The 5,948-nt window shown below is 44.4% G+C and overlaps 1 pseudogene; it reads right to left on the reverse strand.

The window, feature by feature from the left end:
• Window positions 1-2,719: 2,719 nt before the first annotated feature.
• On the reverse strand, window positions 2,720-3,581 carry LOC100385256 (large ribosomal subunit protein eL8 pseudogene; annotated as a pseudogene).
• Window positions 3,582-5,948: the final 2,367 nt, after the last annotated feature.

The raw sequence follows: 5,948 nt of genomic DNA on the forward strand, positions 1-5,948 counted from the left end.
ACCGTCTTGGAAATATCTGCTTCCTATCTACAGACACCATTTCATAATATGATGCTGTGATCGCTATGGCCGCTATCCCTCCAGCCACAGCTAATGGGACCAAGAGTAGCAAATTCATTGTCCAGGAGTAGCAAATTCAAACCATTCCTTGCCTCTTCTCAGGTTGCAGGCAGTCCCTGGTGTTCTTCGGTTTGTGGCTGTGTCACTCCAGTATCTGCCTCTGTCATCAGATGCCTCCCTCCCCTGTGTGTCTGTATGTGTCCTCTCTCCTCCTCCTCCTTCTTTTTTTTTTTTTTTTTTTTTTCAGAGACAGGGTCTCATTCTGTCACCCAGTCTGGAGTGCGTTGTGAGTCATAGCTCACTGCAGCCTCGAACTCCTGGGCTCAAGCATCCTCCCACTTCAGCCTCCAAAGTAGCTGGGACTACAGGTGCACGCCACTATAAGAACGCCAGTCATTGGATTGAGGGCCCCCTACTCCAATATGGCCTTATCTTGATTTAAGTAATTGTATCTGTGAAGATGCTATTTCCATGTCAAGTTATATTCAAAGATTCCAGGTAAACATGAATATTTGGGTGACACTATTCATTCCACCACAGGAGGTGATGTGTGCAGGGGAGTGGTGGTCTAATTGCCTGAATGAAGTCTGTCAATCCCCATCACTTTTAATGAGGTCAGTAGTCCCTGAAAGGGGATTTTAAGGAAACTTTGGGAGCAAAAGATCTTCGTAGATGTTGTAGGATAGAATGCTCCTCTGGGCATGGTGAGCCTTGATAGAAAAAGTATTTTAATAAAAGAGACAGAAGTTCGTTTGTGAAAATTGGAAAGGCACTGGCTGTACACCCTGCAGAGCCCGGAAACACGAACCTCCTCCTCACCCTCTTTTTTATGTTCTTAATAAACAGCTCTGACTCAAAGGAAGAATACACTGCCAGCTAGGGACCATGTTTACACTGAAGTCCACATGGGAGTAACAGAAACCTGCTGGGAAGCTTTTGTTGGGGGTGGTGTTTTTTAATTTTGTTAATAATAAGGGCTATTATACATATGACAAAATTATTGTCGAATTGGGGCCTATTGTCTTGGTCTGTGTTGAACATATAGGCTCAACATTTTGGAGCAGAATGGTTGACAAAGGGATGTCAGCAGGCAGTGCAGAAAAGATTGTCTTGGGGAGAATATTTAAGTGACATTTATTCATTCAACAAACATTATGTGGAATGCACTGTATTAGATTGTGTATCTCCCCTTCAATATAACTCACATATCATACATAGGCATAATATCTTATGGCTATTTACTCACGAATATGAGTAAGCCCATGTGAGGATGACATAGCGCAGCTTCAAGCACTGAGTTAACTGAAGCATGGGAAGTTGATAGGAAACGAGGCATCGTGCCTGGAGTGAAATGGAACAGGTCAGGATTGCATGAGGCTCAGAGTCAGCCAAGATCAGGATGAAGTCTAGGAAAGATGGTATTTAAATCTACTAATCTAAGATGATTCCTCAGCCAGGGTCCCACTAGGTGTTGTGGAAAGGTCAATATGAAAGAAACAGTATACTTTGTCAGATATTCAGGAATAGGGGTTGCTTAATGAGTTTATGTGAAAAACAACCGATAAAAGGAGAAAAGTTGAAACGTCTTCCAATAAGACATTAATTTTACACATTAATCTCAATAGTTGTGCTTCTGAACGAGTTGCTAGGTAACGAGACTTTCATCTCAAAAGTGTATCCTTTGATAAAAGGCCAGGGAAGCTCACAGAGGTCAGGGGGTTTCTTTATCTTCATAGGTACCTGAAAGAATCCACTCATTTGGCCATATTTTTGGGGTGACTACAGGAGCAAGGCCCCAGTTGAATGGAAAGTCGTGGTGTTTTGGGGCCAAAAGAGCTTGCACAGAATGTTTCATCTGTCCTCTTTATTTTTCGGCTGAAAAAATGCCCAGAATGCCAAAGGCCCGGCTTAAGACCACTGCTGGCCAGGGGAACCAGCTCTTCTGAGCCCTCTGATCCTTTTCTACAAGGCTGTTTTGCCACTCCTGTGCTCTTACCACTGGGCACATCCTGGGATAGATGATCCCCAGTGTGAGATGGGACCTGGTGGGATGTGTTTGGGTCATGGGAGTGGATCCCTCATGATCAGCTTGGTGCCCCCCCTAGAGTAATGACTGACTTCTTGTTCCATGAGTTCACTTAAGATCTGATTGTTAAAGAGAGCCTGGCACCTCCTTCCCCACTATGTCTTATTTCTCTTTTGTCATGTGATCTGCAGACATCAGGTGCCCTTCCCCTTCTACCATGAGTGGAAGCTTCCTGAAGCCCTCACCAAAAGCAGATGCTAGCACCATGCTTTTTACAATCTGCAGAACCATAAGCCAAATAAACCATTTTTATTTTTATTTTTTTCAGATGGAATCTCACTCTGTTACCCAGGCTGGAGTGCCGTGGCATGATCTTGGCTCACTACAACCTCTGCCTCCTGGTTTCAAGCAATTCTTGTGCCTCAGCCTCCTGAGTAGCTGAGATTACAGGTGCATGCCACCACGCCCAGCTAATTTTTGTATTTTTAGTAGAGATGAGGTTTCACCATATTGGTCAGGTTGGTCTTGAACTCCTGACCTCAGGTGATTCACCCTCCTCAGCCTCTCAAAGTGCTGGGATTACAGGCATGACCTACCATGCCTGGCCCTCTTTTCTTTTTCTTCTTTTTTTTTTTTTGAAAGAAAATTTGTATTGTTTTAATTATTTTTATGTACAGAAAACTCAACAGTGTACATTTAACCCAGTTTAGTGGCAAGTTCTTTAGCCTTTGCCTTTTGAAGCTTGGCGATGTGAGCCACAAACTTGGGATCCAGGACATTGCCTCCCCAGTGACCGTGGATCTCATTGTATCTGTCGTTGTAATTTGTCCTGATAGCTTCCACCAGCTTAGCCAAAGCACCTCTGTCTTCCGAGTTAACCTGTGTGAAGGCGACAGTGGCGCAGGTCTTCCTGTGGACTAGACGTCCCAGTCTTGCCTTCCCCTTGATAATGCAGTAAGGGACTCCCATTTTACGACACAGGGCAGGCAAGCAGACAACCAGCGTGATGGGATCCACAGCCTGTGCAATCACCACCAGCTGAGCTTTCTTGTTCTCCACCAAGGTGGTGACAGTGTTAACTCCTGCCCAAAAGACAGGTGGTCTCTTAGTGGGGACATCCCCTTCGCCAGCAGCTTTCTTCTCAGCCCGGGCCAACAGCCTTTGCTTCTTCTCTTGCTTTGTCTCTGGTCTGTACTTGTGGGCCAGCTTAAGTAGCTGAGTAGCCGTTTGGCGGTCCAGGGCCTGGGTGAACTGGTTAATTGCAGGAGGCACTTTCAGCTGCTTATAGAAGATGGCTCTCTGCTGCTGCAACCTGATATGGCGGGGCCCTTTCAGAAAGCAGGCGAGGTCTCTTTTGGGCTGGATGTGCTGTCCAATGCCAAAATTCTTAGGCCTTTCCTCAGACGGGATTCAGCACCTTCTTGGCCTCCTGCTTCTTCGCGACAACAGGGTCTGGAGCTACCTTCTTCCCCTTGGCCTTCTTTCTTTTCAGCATCTTGGGCGGCAGGAGGAAAGAACCTTTTTTCTGTATAAATTACTCAGCCTCAGGTATTTCTTTGTAGGAATGTAAAACAGACTAAGACAGGGTGCTTGTTAGAAACACAAATTCATGGGCCCCATACCCAGCTCTACTGAATCAGATCCTGAAGAAGGATCCCAGGAATAAATATTTTAGACACTCTGTAGTTGAGTCTTTTTTTTTGAAGAGAGAGAGTTTTGCCCCGTCTCCCAGGTTGGAGTACAGTGGTGCAATCATCATACTTGCTGAACCTTCACACTCCTGGCCTCAAGCAATCCTCACACCTCAACCTCCCACGTAGCTGGGACTACAGGCATGCGCCACTCATGCTCTGCTAATTTTTTAAATACAATTTTTATGGAGACGGGATCTCCCTATGTTGCCCAGGCTGGTCGTAAACTCCTAGCTCCAAGTGATCCTCTGACCTTAGCCTCCCAAAGTGCTGGGATTACAGGCATGAGCCACTGCACCTGCCTATAGTTGACTTTTATGCTTATTAAGATGTTGGAACTAGCCAGGCGCAGTGGCTCACGCCTATAATCCCAGCACTTTGGGAGGCCGAGGTCAAGAGATCGAGACCATCCTGGCCAACATGGTCAAACCCCGTCTCTACTAAAAATACAAAGATTAGCTGGCTGTGGTGGCGCATGCCCATGCCTGTGTCCCAGCTGCTTGGGAGGCTGAGGGGAAAGAATCGCTTGAACCCAGGAGGCGAGGTTGCAGTGAGCCGAGATCGCGCCACTCTACTCTAGCCTAGCGTCAGAGCAAGACTCAGTCTCAAAAAAAAAAAAAAGAAAAAAGATGTTGGAACTGTTTAAAGAAGGAACATTGACTCATAGCTGAGTAATCACCATGGCAACCAAAGAATCCATCACTTGAACCATATTCCAAACCATTTTATGTGTACCATCTTCAACTTTAAATGATAGATTAGAGAGAAAGAAACCTATAAAGAGCTGGTCAGAAAGTCATCATTTATTCATTAACACAACCTCAGGTCCAGAAACAGTCTGACATGACAACTTTTCTATCTCAGTTATGATCCCTTCCAGACAACGGAGTGATGAGGTCATGGATCTCCTTCAACAGACCAGAGATGTGCTTGTCCCAGAGTGGCCTCGTCGGGGACGCTCTGTCATTCTGCCAGCTTTGCCAATGTGAGATATGTGGGGTGACCCCGCCAAGGGAACTGCTGTGAGCTAATTTTATCCCCATCCCTCACCCCATCAAGCACAAGGATCTATGAATCAGACAGCAAATCCAAGAAAGAAAAAAAAAAGGCATTTGGAATAATTTTAGGAAGAGGGATGGGACACTTTTAGAACTCCAATATCATGAGAAAGAAGGAGAAAGGGAGAGAATATGAATTTTCCATCTTCTATTTTCTAAGACTGTCTGCAATTCGCTCTTGATAAATCAGTTTGGAATAAAGCTCAGGTGACAGGCCTTTGGTTGCCATGGCAATTACTCAGCTGCGCGCAGCAGCCTCATGTGTCTCTAATTTTCCTACAGAAGCACACTCAAGGTCAGCAGAGGATATGAAATGCTCATCCCAGGCTCCTGGGAACAAAGTTGTACTGAAGCAGGAGGATCACTTGAGCCTGGGAGGTGGAGGTTGCAGTAAGCTGAAATTGACCAACATTTCTTTAAAATGTATTTCATTTCTTAAAATAGTAGCGATTGTTTTAACATAAAATGAGGTAAATTTGAACTCTGGTGTGCAGAAAATATAATAATTTATGTTTGCATAACTTAATTGTGATTTTTCCCTTTATTCCAGTGAGCTAGTGGAGAGTTAAGTCAGTCTTTAGAGATCACTAATTTTTTGTTTGTTCTGTTTTTGAGAAAGGTTCAGATGGGGAAGCACTGGAGAGTTTTGGTTAGGAACATAATCTGAATCAGGTTTTAAAAGGATCACTGTGGCAGTTGTGATGACAATAGACCATAAGGGACAAGAGTGGAAATAGGAAGACATCACAGATAAGACCAGATCAAACTAAAAATTTTAAATTTATTATCATACAATAAGAAAGAGTACAGATCAAAACACAGGAGACTTGGAACCAGGTGATAAGAAGCTGGCCTTATGACAGAGAGCACAGTTTGTAAAGCATAAGAGAAGAGGTATGTTGATCTTTCCTGTGATTGGCTGTTGTACATTATGATTCTTTTAGGACAAAGCTCTCTATGCTGATTTGTCTACAGTTGATTGGTTTAATTTTAATGAATCGTGCTGACAAGAATGTAAACATGAGGTTTTGTGTTTATGACTGGAGGAAGGGTTTCAGGATAATCAGAATGACTTGTTTTGACTATGCAGCTGAGGGTGGTTGGCCTTGGGGT

Source organism: Callithrix jacchus, chromosome 8, assembly GCF_049354715.1.
Source record: "Callithrix jacchus isolate 240 chromosome 8, calJac240_pri, whole genome shotgun sequence".
Lineage (NCBI taxonomy): Eukaryota > Metazoa > Chordata > Mammalia > Primates > Cebidae > Callithrix > Callithrix jacchus.